The sequence below is a fragment of the Lactuca serriola genome, chromosome 4, assembly GCF_051521515.1.
Source record: "Lactuca serriola cultivar US96UC23 chromosome 4, Lser_US96UC23_V15, whole genome shotgun sequence".
In the NCBI taxonomy this organism is placed as follows: Eukaryota; Viridiplantae; Streptophyta; class Magnoliopsida; order Asterales; family Asteraceae; genus Lactuca; species Lactuca serriola.
In genome coordinates this window covers 109,737,109-109,755,944 of record NC_136411.1, presented here as the reverse complement: position 1 = coordinate 109,755,944, position 18,836 = coordinate 109,737,109, and the positions used below count along the sequence as shown (strand labels likewise).

At 29.4% G+C, this 18,836-nt stretch overlaps 1 pseudogene; it reads left to right on the top strand.

Moving 5' to 3' along the window:
• The first annotated feature begins 16,221 nt into the window (after positions 1 to 16,221).
• Positions 16,222 to 17,008, top strand: LOC145102314 (protein SMALL AUXIN UP-REGULATED RNA 12 pseudogene; annotated as a pseudogene).
• The last annotated feature ends 1,828 nt before the right edge of the window (positions 17,009 to 18,836 follow it).

Below are 18,836 nucleotides of genomic sequence, written 5' to 3'. Positions count from 1 at the left end.
CTTTGCTTGAATTTAATTACTTCTTTTTTTCCCGTGGTTGTTATTTCCCGAGAATCCATCGACTTTCTCTTCTCACCGACTTCATCCTTGTCGGCAGTCCTTTTCTTAATCATATTTTGCACAAACTTCGCAATCTAGACATTTGCCTCAAAATTTGGTGCTTGCTTAACCGGCATAGAATACTCCCATGGCAGTCCTTTGGAGTATTTTTCAATCTTGTCCAGTTCTTTGGGGACCACATACAGTGCAAACTCCATTTTATATGTGAAAGAATTGGTATATTCTTCAACCGTCATGCTTCCCTTTTTCAATGTTAGGAGTTGATTCTCCAACTCCAACATGTCTTCAGTAGAACATAATTTTCTCTTAAATCGGGTTAAAAACTCCTCCCATGTTAGTTGTAATGGCTTGTTAGGGCTTAACGTTTTTGCCAACGTATTCCTCCAACAGATTGTTTCACCCTTGATTTATCTTACAACATAGATAGTTTGAATCATTCTAGTACAACCGCATGAGATGAAAGCTAGCTCCATTTCCGAGATCTAGTCCATTACTCACACTGGATCCTCTTTTCCATTAAAATATGATGGCTTGCAAGTCATAAAATCTTTATACTTGTAGTGACCTCTGGGGTCATCATCCCTTCGAACCTCTTGTTCATCTGGTCCTTGATAACTCTTCGAGTCATTGTTTTCTTCTTGGACCGTTGTTGTTAGAGAAGGAATCAGTGCATTAATTGTTGACTCGCTAGACTACTACTGGTTCTCCACCTCTAGCGTTAGATAGCTCTTGAGCCAGGAGATCCCTAAACTCATGTCGTTGCTGATCGAGCATATCTTGCATCATTGGCAAGTATCTTGAATGATGATCTGAGCATCTTTTTCTCCGGCGTTCTGAGGTGTTGGACCTCCCTTGTTATTGATGACTGCCGCTCCTCGTGATTTTCATACCGTTCTATACACCAAAGAAGGTGTTCAGTGTACCAAGACGATAATATAGATAGGGAAGGTTTAGACATGTAATCCTCCTTATTGTTCCGAAAGTTATATGCCAATTCTAATACCATAATTAAAGGTTTAGAAATCCAATAACATAAAATTTCTTAATTCTAGGTCAGCAACAGACCTTAAATTTAATAATAGAAATTTTGATAGGTAACCTAAGGCATGCTATAATACAAACCATTTAGCATATACAAGTAGGTTAGACATCCTATCCTAAGGTAATCTAGAGCTTGTGTCAATCCAGGTGTACTACCCAACATATAATAGACACACATCTTACGATCATTGCTTAGCATTCTAAGTTTAGGCCTAGAAATTCTCTAAATTCCAAGTTCGCTTAAACTAATACTCTGATACCAACTATGACATCCCAAAATTTATGGCCCTTTAAAAACTTTTTATTTACGAGTTTAAAACCATAGTGATCTTTGTAGATGTTGAAGTCCCATACAAAGTATTTTCCGAAGAAAATGTTTTTCGTTAATTTATTAAAAATGTGGGGTGTCATAACTGATACAAACATAAGCATAAGCATTCCTTACATCAATATTATAGCATCCTATGAACTTCTTTAATCTCTTAATAGATAATTACATTATCTATCAGTATCTTCGTATTACTACCTGTGATACAATGAAACTGAGTTGGTTATCTAATAACTCCTTTAATCTCCTTTAATCTCTCAATCCCATAATGTTATATATATATATATATATATATATATATATATATATATATATATATATATATATCTTAATATTATAAAACCAATTGTTTCCAAACATTATATAGATATGTCTCCGACTTGGATACCTTTAAACCATAATACCTAAACATACCCACCCCAATCGATCCTCACAAATCATAGTCTACGATTACCGGGAAGCTTTATCTCGACAAATAAATAGTTTTGAATAAACAAGTGTTTGACATCTGGAAGATGATCATACATAACTTTATAGTTGGCTGATCTGGACCCACCATTGCTAGTCGTCCAAAAGAATATGTAGACATACCATTATAGTTTCCTAATCTGAACCCACATTTCCTTGTCATCCAAAAAAAAGGAATACAATTTGTACTCTGGTACGTATCTCGTACCGTCAACACCTGAACGTGTCATGGACCATAACTCTACTCTCCAATCCTAGCTTACACATGCATATTCTAAATGAGACTAGCCGATATCAAACATAATTGAACTAGGTATCTATAATAAGTTTTATCTTTATTAACGGGCATAACTACTAAACTCCCAATACCAACTCTATCTGGACAACACTATCCTATGTTGGTGTATATATTTAGCACATAATATTTAGGAATTAATATACTTTTATTCTTTTCTCTAATAATATTTCTATTATTGTTGTCATGTAATTATATATATATATATATATATATATATATATATATATATATATATATATATATATATAATGAATATTTAATACTTTAATTAATACTTGTATTAAATTCATGTTAATGAGAGGAACTATGCACTCACTTGATAAAAGTGGATGCCTCAGATTACTCTGTTAAAGCCCGTATAAGATGCATAACTTTCTTACCTGCGTCCGTTTTCGAGTGTCTTTATATCGCTGGACTCATTTTAACAAGATCTTCAATTCTTATTTACATTGTTTCGGATAACAATCAGATGATTAAAATTTCAATTTCTGTACCCGCACTTTTGTGTTGAAACTTCAAAAAATCATAACTTCCTCTTACAAAGTCAAATTTGGACTTTCTGTATACGGACGCTCTTAGTTTAATGACTACTATGACTTTTGTTTAGATCACCTAAGCTAAAAAGTAATTCATCAAAAATTCACTCTTTACGATATGTAGAGTTGTGTTGGTTTAATCGCGAAACATCAAAGAAGCGTAACTTCTTCATACGAAGTCGAATTTCAACGTTCTTTATATGTCCGAAATCCTTGCACATATACTAGAACTTTGGTTAAGATTATTTTTCCTAAATAATTTTCTATCAACACATCATTTTTAATGGTAAATATATCTTAATTAACTACCCCGAATCTGCGGGTGTCTCATCATCATTCACCAAAATTGGGACAATAACAGTATTAGGGGTCTACTCGCAATATCATCATAATCATAAAAGTCATGTACCCTAACAAACGACTCCATATCCTCCCCATCATCTTCATCATCCTCACAGTTGCTACCTTCATGATCACTATCATTCAGGCTATCATCAAAAATAGGATAGTCAAAGTCATTAGAACCAACATCTCGATGCGAATTCCATTCCAAAAAATTGGACAAGACAAAAGGTAGTTGATCTCCATCTAAAGAAAATAAGGGAATGATCAGGTTGTAAAAAACATGAGAGAAAATAAACAAAAGTAACAAAAAGAAGAGTACATACTAACCCTCAAACAAATAAAGATAGAATCGAACCCATATGGATCCAATGGGGAATCATGCCCACTTTCCCTAGAACAGCCTCAAGAAATTTCTTCATCACAACATTAAAACAGGAAATTATATATATATATATATATATATATATATATATATATATATATATATATATATATATATATATATATAATGTCTAGATGGGAGTCCTATCATGCTTCAGATCAATAATGGTACCATCAAGATGGAAAAACTTGCTATAAGGAAAGGGAGCAAAGTTCAATCAAATAAACTCATTTTTCCATTTTTAATGGACTCGTGAAGATCCTCAATAAAACTACAACCCTGAGAATAAAAATAATACCAGACACCATTGCTACAGATCGAAAGAAGTATTGAAACAAGAGAATGATACAAACACAAGGGAAACATGACACAATAACTCAAAACAAACAATTTTAGAGATGGAATTAGGTTTCAGTTGACATCTATGAATCACAGTTATTGAGCATACATTGAACAATATATGAAAAGATTCAACATAATATCAGTTCCATTATAAAATAAGTATTACATCGTAATATATTTTCATAGTACTAGAAATTGAAATACAATGGGTGTCTTAATATTTCAGCATAACAATAAGCGATAACAATAATAAAACTTCCGGTGAATCCATATGTGTTTCCCTAAATGATACGTTTGACTCTAAGTTTCCTGAGAATAAATGTTGTTTGAAAACATCAATTTAATGTTGGTGAGTTCATAGGTTTATAATGTTGTATCGAAAGTACTGTTCATACTAAAAGTATTTGTTTTATCGTATATAAGATTCTTCTGACTCATACATATTTAATGTACTTTTTATCACGAAGAAGTGTACATTTAATATATAAGTATTTATCTGATTTTTTTTCAAGGAGTACTACGACTCTCCTTTACATTGTTTTGGTTAAAACTCAACTAATTTTCTTTTGACCTTTTACGATGTACTTTCTTCACATAGTTGATTATAAAACTTATAGAATACATAATCTCCACATACGAAGTTGCATTTTAGCGTTTCTTATAATTTCGAGATCGTGAAGACGTGTACTTTCGGAATATGTTATTATTTTATAAAATAACACATTTTTTTGCCTTACTATATTTTTAGTTTTTTGACGATTTGACTGATTTTTCTTATATATTGGAGTTTGCAATATGGTATTTTCAGTAAAATGTGGTGTAATATTTGCCCCCATTATATTTGATGTTAGTCACAAATGATGAAAATTTTGGAAATTATTAAATTCTCCCCCCGTTGGAAGAATTTCGTCCCAAAATTCAATTTGTAGTACTCGTCACAAGGCACCATTTAATAGTTGGGGTGTTTTTTTTCATCTGATCCTTGAGTGGTCCCTCCATAGTCTCCTTGTCTATGCAAGTTGTATATAATCCAAGATTCGATATACAGTCAAATAAATAATTCTACCCTAAGCCCACAACCAAACAAAGAACAAGGAATAAGGCGGAGTCAAACATTCTAATGTTATAGAATCCTAGTTATATATAACTTTTAAAGTATACACTTGTAAAGTAGGGAATATCAGCACATTTTAGTCTAATAGTGAATGAATTGATTTCCTAAGGTTCTTCTTCACAGTGAAGTTTAGAGTTGATTTGGATTTTGTATCAGACAATCACTCGCTAGAGTTTGATACTTGGAAAGTACTATGTACATTATTGAGTCCTTAAGTTGACTTGAGCTATTAGGTAACAGAGCCAATTCTTCTCAGAATTTCAACGGTCCTAAGGATCTTAACGAGGGTTCTGGCGAGAATTACTCCCACCTTATTTTGCGATTCTACTTATGGTGACTAACTATCTGATGAATGCAATCATATGCTGCTAAAATTAAACAATCTTTTGACTGAAAGATTCTACTCTATAACGGTTGGACTCAAACAAGAGTTGCGTAATAGAGCTAAATCAAAATTTCTAAACTTGTGTTATTCTAGAAGCATGCAACTTACATATTCATCAAATAGTTAACAAATATATGTTTCTTAGTTTTATGTTTTAGCCCATACCTAAACCTAGTGGTTATAAAAAATTTATTATTATTTAGTTTGAATGTAAGTTTCTAACAAGTACATACCAGTTTCAATGGGCGGATCCTAAGTAGAGTCTCTCGCACCAATCGAAAATACTCTTCCTCGATCATTACCTCCTTCATCTTCCAATTTCAATACATCCCTCTTGAAGTGGAAAACTTCTCCACACTTGAAAAAATTGTGATTTCCACCAGTACTAGTTCCTTGGTGTGCGGTAGGTGTCACGTTCCTACAGGACTTAGCGATGTGGCCCTTCTTACCGTAATTGTTGTAGAATAGTTCTCTACATTCACCTATGTGGTGGTATTTCTACTTATTACATAATGGGAGATTCCCTACATAATGTCTTAGTGAACTAGGCGATGGGATAGTTGCTAAGTAAGCGCTCCCTAAGTCTTGTTTCCTCGATGTTGGTTGCGTTGAGTCTTTATCATACTTTCTCTTGTCTTTTTCTAGACTTCAGCAAGCCAGCCGTCCAAACCATAATGCCTTAGCGGATTTCCTGATAAGTCAGGGTAAAGGCTTGCCTCTTGGTACTATTATATGTATTCAGAATGGAAGTGAATACGATGAACCAAACCCCATATGTACATTTCCACATTCTTGTATGTCGGGGTGACAAGACTGGGGCAAAGAGTAGCAAGATTGTTGAAGCGGTTCGTGTAGGATGCAATATTTTCATCTTTCATGGTAAGGTTCTAGAGTTCTTGTTCTACATTCTGTATTTTGTCTTTGAGATAGTACTCATTGATCAGGAGTAGTTTTAGATCACCCCACATAATGGAATTGGCGGTGCTGATGTCTATCGTGTTGGCATGTCCGTTGCACCATATTAATGTTGCATTAGCAAAGGTACAAGCGGAAAACCTGACCTTCCAGTCTTCGGCATATAAACTTATTTCGAACACCAAATGATTACTATTTCAAGCACAGATTTAGTGTAATTTTCAAGAATCTTGTCAGGATAAATACGTCGTGATTTGTAAACTGGATAGGTTTGTTTATGATATCTAAGTTTGGGGTAACTAAATGATTTGGTTTTTAGTAACACTTGTTTCATATATATTTCTTTGTATAACTACAATCTTTCTAAAAGTTGGTTAATAACCACGAGAATTTAGTGGGGTTAAGGTGGAAATTTTTGATATCCAAAATACTATGCTCAAAAAGATAGTGATGACACTATACTCTTACATTTACTGACTCCTTCGTGTATTCCTACTCCATAAATCATAGAGCACAACATCCCGAGTAATTCTACCATATCGTAAAAATAGTACCTAGAAATATGTCAGAGAGATGTTGTTGAATGGAATGGGCTCTTATCTCTATTACACAAGCACTAACCTCCATGACGGTAGTCCTCTACTCTACAATATGTTCCTTGAGCTTTAATCCTTTTTGTTTAGACTTTAATCCTTCTCTAAACTTTGGACCTTGATATATTGGTCCATGGTGTTCCCTTAAATGATCCCTAATTTATTGTTGACAATGTGGATCCGATTAGTGTAGCGTGTGGCACAAGCGGCTAAGGTAGGTATGGTAGGATCAAAGGATGTCTTGAGGGGAGCGATAGTGAAGATTCTAATATTAGATACAAATAACAACGTTATCACAAGGATGTTTTCACTAAAAATGATCCTTACAAATATAATCAGCACAAAGCGGCTATTAGGGTTGCAATTGGTACAACTCGAGTACACAAATATATAGTAACACTAGCAACAATCAATCCCAACATTTATGGGATTGATTCTAATCTAAGAAAACAGACTGATCCGAATCGCTGAGATTAAGGAAAAGTTAACCAACAACTACTATTACTATAATTACAGAATACAAAGTAAATACACTAGTACAAGTGATCACACGCTGACATTGGAGGTACATAAGCTAAAGATGGTGCTGGTACTAGAGAAAATGTTCAACATGTATTTGAGTTATCAGATTATAAGGTTCTACCTTACAATCTCCCCTAATATGATGATGTCAAAAATAACTCTAATTGCATCCGTCGGCTTCATTCAATATTTCTTACTTCATCCATTGGAAATTATCTCCTTTAAGCTCTTTAATGATTGCTTAGTTCCAGTGATATCAGTCAGTGATAATCTTGTTCTACTTCTTCATGCTCCATGCACTCTAGTCGAAGGTGAAACAGATGTAGTGGGAACAGCGTGAAGTTCTTAATTATGTTGAAAGCACATCTGATTTTTATAATCGAGATAGAAAATACAATTATCAGGCTCTCGAATGAACAAGTGTTGAATCGGCTCAACACCCATCGGCACCCTGTTGTTTATGTAGATAGTACCAAATGGAAGAAGGAACTTGGCATATTTCGATTTCCTTTTCTTTGGGGTAGATGTTGAGGCAGAATATCGAGAAGCAGGAGCTGAAGGCACTAAATTCATCTTCTTTACTTTATTTATCATTTGGTGCAGTGTTAATTTTCGCTCTTGAGCATGAATACCTTTATGCTTAGAAATTAACTTGTGAATTTGAGTCCACTTATTGTAACCTTACTTGACCAATTCACGAGCAAACAAAATTTCAATGTATTCATACTCAACTTTCTTTCTAATCAGATGAACCTTCAACGTTTGATCTTTGGGATATGATTATAAACATATGATTATAAAAGACATAAATCTTCCACGTCAATCACATATAATTATAAACATAAAGACATAAATCTTATATAAATCAAATGTGATTACCATTATTTATACTACAAAAAAGATATTCTATCACATGTGATTTACATATATTTATAACAATATATTCAATCACATATGATTAAATATATATTCACATATCATTATAATATGTATTTAAAATTACATAATTATTAATTATTACTTCATTTTTAAAACGTGATTGTTAGTTATAAATGTTTTAATATATGATCATTATTTGCATAACATCTGGAAAAAAAACACTGAGTCAAGAAAGAGAAAAGACGTAGCTTCAAAAAGAAAAGATCAACTACTTGATCAAAATGAAGACGATTCTGATTCTGAAACAAAAGAGATAAAGAATAGAAAGAAGAAGATAGTAAAGAAGCATTTTGAAACAATCAAAAACAAATATAACTTTGTGATTAATAATTTTATACAAAAAAATAATTTTATTAAATCATATGTGATATAATAATAACTTTATTAAATCAAATCTGATTAATATCTTTTATATACAAAAAAAATAATTTATTAAATCATATGATTCAAAAATTAATCATTCTGATTCTTAAATAATTTTATTAATCATATAAGATTCAAAAATGAATCACCATGTCATTATTTTTATTAAATCACATCTAATTAATATCTTTCATACAAATAAGATAATTTATTAAATCATATATGATTCAAAAATTAATCATTTCTGATTCTTAAATATTTTTTTTAATCATATATGATTCAAAAATGAATCACCATGTGATTAATATCTTTTATATACGAAAAAATCAATCGCATGTGATTTTACACAAATTTATTAAATCATATATGATTCAAAAATCAAACACTTGTGACTATTCAAAACATATTTCATGTATTTTTCAATTAACACACATGTGATAAAATTATAAAACATGTATAATAACTTCATTAATTCTTATTGTAACATATGAATTAAATTCATTATGTGATATATTTGATGATAGGTGTACACTTGGAGCTTTGTTGTCCGTTATACAAGGCTTCAATGAAGTACAAAAAGATTGTGTCAGAAAGATGGGTTTTTGTGGGATATTAAATATGAAGATGACAGACGTCCCAAGGGCCTTAAATTGTTTTGTTCTCAATAATTTTAACTTAGAGACAAAGAAGATAGTTCTTCAAAAAGGAGTTATTGATGTCACCAAAGAATCAGTGAAAAAAATTCTTGGATTTCCTTTGGGAAGAAAACAGTTTTCAAAACTTCCGTTCAAAACAAAAGAAGATAAATGTTATGAAGAATGGACAAACCAATTTGAAGACAAGAAGATGATTCAACTTCAAGATATAAAGATGAAGATTGTTTCCGCCAACAAGGAAGATATGAATTTCAGGATGAATTTCATAGCTTTATTGATTAACTCGCTGATAGAATCAACCTCTTCAGGAAAAGCAAACACCAACACATTGAACTACATAGCAAGAAAGACAAAAATAGAAAACATCGACTGACGTTCTTATCTGATAGACTGTTTGGTTAAAAACAAATAGTCTTTTGATCCATCCAATCCAACAAGCAATTTTAATGGAGCATGTGCTTATTTGGTGGTATGTTTAATATGTTTTATTCTATTTAAATATCTTTAAAAACACATATGATTTTTATTTATTTATAACATATGTTCTAACATGAGTAGCTATAATTACATGTGATTTAAATGTCAGGTTCTTAAATCACATATGATTAATATTATTTGTTACAAAATTACAACATGAATAACTATATTAAATCACATGTGATATATAATAATATTTTTTTCAGTTGCTTTATCTAGACAGAATCAAAGCTGATGTACTTAAGGTTGAAAGAACATTTCTAGTGATCTGCCACTGGACTTCAGAGAAGATAAAGATGACAGAAACATTTAAAAAGGATGAGCTTGGTGATTTTGGAATAGGGAATTTTAACGATGAGTTTGTTGCGGAAGAATTGAATGAGGAGGTTAATTCAATTGCAACAATTATATGAAAACTCATCATTATTTACTAATATCTTATATGTTTCAAAAAATATATATTAATATATATTTTAATTGATTTATTATGTAGGCTTTATGAGGAAGTGGTTATGATTAAGTATAGGAAGTTAGATATGCTGATTGAAGATGGAATAAATAAATTCCCATAAAATATAACCTTGAATCATTTGAAAATTAGCTTTGATGCAGTTTTTAAAGAGAACAATGAAGATAATCAAGAAAAGAATGGGAATGCTGATGTTCAAGATAACAATAGTGATGATGTTGAAGATGACAATGGAGATGATAATGATGAAACAAAGAAAAAGAATGGAGGGGGGATATTGAAGGAGGTAAGTGTATTTTAAAAAAAATCACTATAAAATCACAGGTGATTAAATATGTATCTTAAATTATAAGCAAATATTGGGAAAAAATGGGAATGTTAATGCGTGAGAGGAACATCAAGGAAAAAATAAAGATAATGGAGGTGAAGATATTGAAATAGCAGGAAAAAATAAAGATGGTGGGGAAGATGAAACTCATAATAATGATCAAGGTTTGGATGACATGAATTTACATAATGAAGTTGATGAAAATGAAAAAGGTGGTAATAATGAAGAAGAACAAAATGATGGAGGTGGAGGTAAACAAATATACATTAATAAAGTATATATGATTACATATATTATAATCAAATGTGAATGATTACATATATTATAATCAAATGTGATTACAGGTGTGGAATGGAAGAATCTAGAATGAATGAATATAGAGAAAGGAAAGTGAATTACTAGTGAACAACCACATACAGTTAGAGAAGGTAAATATGATTACATATGATCACATAAATTATAATCATATGTGACTAAATTTATAAAATATTAATAATTTTTTTTAATTGTATTCAGGTTTAGAGAGTAAGAATATAGAAGGCAAGAATGCTAACAAAGCAGAAGGAAGAACCGGTGAAGACACACAGATAGTTGAAGAAGGTAAATCACGTTTAATTACTTAATGTATAATAAAATTTTATTAAATACGCTATAATCATATGTGATTACATACATTGTAATCATTTGTGATTACATATATTAAAATCACATCTGATTATAATATTAATATTTTTTAATTATATTCAGGTGTGGAGGGAAAGAATCTAGAAGGAATTAATTCTGATAAAGGAAAAGAAATTACTGGTGAAGAACCACAGATAATTAGAGAAGGTAATTATGATTACATATATTATAATTACATGTGATTACATTCACAAATTATTAATAATTTTTTTATTTTTTGTATTCAGGTATGGAGGGGAATAATATAGAAGGGAATAATGATAAGAAAAGAGAAGGAATAACTGGTGAACAACCACAGAGAGTTGAAGAAGGTAAATAGGATTACATATGATGACATATATTTGTAAAATAGATATGACTATAAAATAATATTTTGTTAATCACATATGATTATATATGTAATAATCACATATGATTACATATGTAATAATCAAATATAATATATTTGTACATATATAATAATCACATATGATTACATGTTTTGTAATCACATGTGATTATTATTCACATAACAATATAATATCTTTATATAATCAAATTTGATTAAATAAAATATGATCATATGTGATTGCATACATTGTAATCGTTTACGATTACATATATTAAAATCACATTTGATTATAATATTAATAATTTTTTTAATTATATTTAGGTGTGGATGTGAAGAATATAGAAGGAATGAATGATAAGAAAGGAAAATGAACTACTGGTGAAGAACCACAGAAGGTTATAGAAGATAAGTATGATTACATATGTTATAATTACATGTGATTACATTCTCAAATTATTAATAATTTTTCGTATTTTTTTGTATTTAGGTGTAGAGGGGGAAATATGGAGGGGAAGATTGGTGAAAACAAACAAGGAAAAAGTATATAGTTTTGTATATATAATTATGAAAAAAATATATTTTTACAATTATATATGATAACTAACATATTTTACTTATATGCATAATTTATCGAAACAAATGTTGTTCAAGGAGAATGTACCCATCATATTTATCTGATAAAAATATTGTATTGAATAACAATTACTTTTTATGTATATGTATTAATTAGTATAAATTCTATTGTATGTAATTTGAATAATTTAAAAATCTTTGATGTAATTCATTAAATATTATAAAACTATTCTTTTATGATTGTCTATAAATGTTGATATGTTTCAGTAAAACATATCAATATTTATCTATAATCACAGGTGATTATATTATTATAACCATAAATAATTAAATGATTAAAATCACTTACGATTACATGTTCAAACGACTATAATAAACATATAACTAATCACTAATTAAATATCCACAAAAACTCTTCATTGAACAACATTTGTTCCTATGTAATCACAAGTGATTATTATACCTATATAACAAATTCGATGTGATCATAATCGACAAAAAGTATTTTGTTTACTATAACCATAGCTTTTAACACAATTGATGACAACACTTAAAAACATAATCTCACATTCGGGTCTGTTTCTGAATGTTGCAAGAATTTCCCCGCCAATTTTGGGTTTACACGATAGTGTAATTGGTACATCAAAAACCATGTCGTGCTGCATAAATAAAAAATGTGTTATCACTTCATTATAAAATGGAAATGACCAGTATTCCGAACCTGTTCCGGACATATTTTTCATGTTCCAAACGAGTTCATTGTGTTCCATAACAATTCTTCGCATTTCGGAGGCTTCCAAAATGAAATTTTAAGATCCGGAACACGACTTTTCATTGTAAATCAACAATACATAAACATCTAAACTACTTTTAAGTTGGTCCTATAACAATGACATCTTTAATTTAAGTTCCATAACGTTTTTAATTCATTAAACAAACAAAGAGAAAACGAAGAATGTACCCGTAAAATAACTGGGTCGTAGTGCTCCTCTTCTATGTAAGAAATGGGTGTCGATGCGTGTCGGAGACAAGAGCTGTGTGTCGGAATCGAGTCGAAACATCGGAATCGAAATGCACCTTTCTGGAATGAAATCGCCGCCTCAAAATATATTCCAGATTTTGAAATTCAAAATCTTGATCCGGAACATATACAGTTGATTCGGAATAGGTATTACAAATCCAATGAGATTGGTCGGTCCGCCCAATAAATAATCCATAATTCGTTTCGGAACGATCCATTCCGGAATACATGGTTATTTTGCAAAAAAAAAGTTATATTTAAAAATTAAAAAGTTATTTATATATATATATATATATATATATATATATATATATATATATATATATATATATATATATATATATATATTATGTGTGAAACCCGTGTATTACACGGATTTATTAAAAGAAAGTTTTGGTAACCAAAAAATAAGTAACGATTGAGTTTGTGACCATTTGGTAAACCGCATGGACTATTTATGTAATTTGGTGCTAATTAATCTATACTAATAAAATTAATTAATATGAATTCACAAATGGAATGTACTATCTATATTAATATACATATACATTAATTAATATATTAATAGAAAGAGGAATTCAAAAATAGAAAGTTATATATATATATATATATATATATATATATATATATATATATATATATATATATATATATAATTAATTAATTAATATGAGGTGGCATTTAATAGGTGAGATTTGAATAAAAAGAAAAAAAAACTATAAAAATGACAAGTGGATATTAAATAATTCAAAAAAATCTAGAAAATGACAAGTATCAAAATGAAGAAAAAGATGACATTTGACAAAATCATCCTTATTTATTAGGGTACTAGTTATGGGATACACATGTATTACATGAGTTAAGTAAAAAAAGATAAATATAAATGTTAAAATATTTGAGAACTTTGAATTTATAAGAAAATAAAAAATAATGATTTATTATAATAGAAATGTTTTTTATCTTTTAAATTTAAATAAAGAAAATTTAAAAAAAATAAATATAAAAGTCTAAAAATTTAAGAACTTTGGATTTATAAGAAAAATAATAAATTATTAAAATTGATTTTTTATATCTTTTAAATTTAAATAAATAAATAAAATAAACTAATGAGCTTTAATTTGAGAATTTTAAAATAAGAAGATAAGTCCATTAATGAAAATGATATTTATTTATTACTATATTTATTGTAATTACTACATTAAAGTATTATATGAAATTTATTAAAATAGAAAAACCCATAAAATGACATGTGGAAAAGAAATTAATTCAAAATAACTATAAAATTATATTTGGCAAATTGAATGAGAGTGTGACATGTAGCAAAAAAAACCTTCATTTATTTTGTTTATATATATATATATATATATATATATATATATATATATATATATATATATATATATATATAGAGAGAGAGAGAGAGAGAGAGAGAGAGAGGTGGGTTCAATTGAGAAAATAAAAAAGGTTGAGAATGGGGGAATCATTCTTAGCCACTCATTTAATCTAAGCATAAAAGACACGGTGGCAAACTTGTAAATATCGTAATAACATTCAATCTCAAATACGTAACTATAGAGAATTCGATAACAGTTCGTTCATCATCAAAAATTTTCCTCCAACCTTCAATAATCATCCAGATTTCTTCAACTAAACCGGAATTTCTTCGTTGTTCATGAAATTGGAATCGGAGTTTTGGACTCGCAGTCATAGTCGACATTGAGAGACTTAGAATCAGTACTCACAGGTTCCCAATCGGATTTTCGGAAATCAAAATCAAATTGAGAAATCGATCAGAGATAGGATGTCGCATCTGAAGTCGAAATCGGAAGTATATGATGATTTGGAATTGATAACTTGATGTTTTTAACATTTTTAAAATAGTTAACTTGTTTGCACTCCAACTATTTGATGAAATGCATAAACTAAATTACCACGTTATATTCACATATGAATATGTTTTCTCACCTGAATCAGTATATGATTATTAAAAACACAAAACAAATATGCAAGTCTGTATGTTATTCATATGTGAATAACATATAAAAATTATATATATTTGTCAAAATACCTTCAATATTCATAAGTGAATATACCTTGTAATATTCATATGTGAATATACTGCGTAATATTCATAAGTGAATATATCATCTAATATTCACAAGTGAATATATTGTGTAATATTCACATGTGATATACAATGTAATACTATGTAATATTCACATATGAAATATCATTTAATACTTATAAGTGAATATACCATCTAATATTCACAAGTGAATATACTATGTTAATATTCACAAGTGAATTCATCGTCCAGTATTAAAATATGAATATACTATGTTTATTATATGCTATATTCATATATGAATGATACTTAGATTGTAAAAAAAAAATCATACTTTTATTCATAAGTGAATAACGAATGTACTGTAATAAAACCTGATGCATTGTTATTTATTTATAAATAACGATAGCTGAAAATATTAAAAAAATAAATTTTTTATTTTATCTTAAAACTATATCAATATGGATGTCTATTTGTAGAGAATAAAAAATCATGAATTTTGGTATATTTAAAATCATTTTTTGATAAAAATAGTTTATAAAAATTAAAAAAAAAAACGAAAAAACTATGTTTTTGTATATATTAAGGTAATGATTAGCATAGTTTAAGGAAATATGTTATGTTGGAAAACACATGTGCATTCGTTTCCCATTTCCGCCGGTACGTTGGAGGCTTTTGCGGCAAAAATAAATGATTGGCTGATAATGATTCCCCCATTCTCAACCTTTTTTTTTCTCAATTGAACATTCCCATATATATATATATATATATATATATATATATATATATATATATATATATATATATATATATATATATATATATATATATATATATATATATATATAAAACAAGCAACAAATTGTATAGAGCCCAATGGGTTATGGCCCTACTTTGTCTTAGGACCAAAACATCTATGGTGTTTCTTCTTGGCATTGGTGGTCCCCCACTCCAACCCCGTTTCTTTATAAACCCTTCCTCCTCGGCCATCTTCTTCATCACCATACTCCATAGCCTTCAATTCTCTCAGCAACCCAACAGAACCAGAACCCCAATAACAAACACACACTCAGACCAACACGAAAATGGGCGAGAGGAAACCAAACAAAGTCACACAAGCCGCCCTTCTGAAACAAATTATAAAGAGGTGTTCAAGCATAGGGAAGAAGCATTGGTACGACGTTGTTGACGGCCTTCCACTAGACGTTCCGAAAGGACACTTTCCGGTCTACGTCGGAGTCAACAGATCACGATATATCGTCCCGATTTCATTCCTTTCTTATCCTGAATTTCAACGCCTGCTGCGGTGGTCGGAAGAAGAATACGGTTTCAATCACGATATGGGTCTCGCGATCCCATGTGAAGAAGACGTTTTCCAATCACTCACGTCCATGCTCCGGTGACCTCCCTTCTCAACATGTTTGTTTTACGATCATTCTACTCCGTTTGCTAGTGATCGTCGGTTAAGTTTCCGGTCCCATCACGAATTTTTTGAAGAGAGATGGTTCTGAGATGAGGCACGTCTGTATGGTGTATGCTTCGTATTCTCTTTTTTGAAGGCCAGTCTGTTTTCCAGAGTCAATTTTCTGAAAATCCAGCAATCGTATACGTTTCAAAGGAAACTGCGCAACTTAAGAAGACTAGTTTTCTGGATTTAGAATTTACAGCTCTGAAGTGGAAGAACTGCCTTTTTTTTTTTTCTTATAAATCTCTCTTCATTTATTTTGTGATATAAACTTTCTATCTTTTAATGGAGTTATAATATTATATGAACCGAATGTTTGGGTGGGGTTATTTATTGTAATGACTTTTATACCCGAAAGAAATCATTATTTTTCTATTTATTTTGTTTGTTAGATACTTGTTGAACGTGTAAAAATGTAATTTTCTCCATTTGATTAAGAAGTTTCAAATTATGAGCACCTTTAAACATATGATCTAAGTCATTATATTTTGGGTAGTTTATGTTCAGTTTAACAAGCAAGTTTTCAGTCTTTTAAAGACTATGTGGAGAGAAATTATTGTATGAAAAAAAGATTATTTTCAAAACTACATCTCTATCATATCCGTATTAATGCATTAAGTCAAGTTATTTATTACTAATACTATATTATGTAATACTACGTGACCTTTTAACAAATGCTAAGGTCAAGACCAAGTATATGAATTTGCTATGCAAAAATCCGAATGTGAAATTGTTGATATTAAAAAAATAAGTATATGCAATACTTAAAACATATATTTGATGTCGATAATGTTATATTCTGTAAGTATTTGATGTAAATGTGAAGAGATACTTGATAGAGCAATGCATGTGCAATTATAAATGAATAAGTATAAATTTATAAATAATGAAATAAAATAAATAAACAAGAAAAATGGACGCATACTTGGGAACCTAAGAGAAAATAGACAAGAAAAAAAAAATACTATTATTTAATTAGTAAAATTATGATTTTTTTATTAGGTCATTGTGGTTTCGTTAAGAGCTCTCGTCAAGTTATTCTAATCATGGCTACGCCACCTCCTGTCATGCGTTAAAGGGGCGCTAAAAGGAACTCGTTCCCTACATGGCTAGAGCAGAGAAAAAATAGGATGATGAGATTTGATTGGTTGGTTTTTTTTTTCTTTTTTGTTTTAATTTTACCGAAATAAAATCTATTAAACTAACACAAAATCACTACGCCATATATGTTTTTACAATTTTGATGCTAGCACTCATTCACGCTTCTGTGGTATGGATTTTTTCTTTTACAGTATGTTAAGTATACTACAATTCCCTTCTGTCTTATGTCATTTCTTGCATTATATAAAAAAGAATAGGTGATATGTAACGCATCATATTAATTCCTATTTTTATTTAAATGAGAGATCAATGTAATATAGTGGTAATCATTCTGGAGGTTACAAGTTTAAATCGTTACAAGGCGAATGTTACCGCACGAATATAAGTAAAATATTAACGAATATATATATATATATATATATATATATATATATATATATATATATATATATATATATATATATATATATATATATATATATATATATATGGATGATGTCTAGACATATTTTATGATTATGACATTTTGATAGAATATATTCGTAGGTTGCGAGTGAATTTGGCATTTCGATGTATGTTTTATATTTAACATTATAGTTAAACATTTATTACTTTTAAATAACTTTAAAACCTCTTGATGTATGTTATATATTTTACATTATATTGAAACTTTGAATATTTTCAATAATTTTAATTCTATCTCTGTTGAAAAAAATATATTATTATAAAAAATAATTTTTGATCTATTTTTTTGTTAATTTTGCATTTTTGATTTAGGTATTATGGATGTCATTGTCATTACAAAAACATAAGCATAACAAACCTTACATTCATTTACACTAGTGATTTACAATTCCTTTAATCTCTCAATGTAATACAAATAAGCTAAGTGAGTCTGGTTGGGAAACCTGGTGAGTACATATGGATTTCAATCACACACACACATTATATATATATATATATATATATATATATATATATATATATATATATATATATAGTCTGGTTGGGAAACCTGGTGAGTACATATGGATT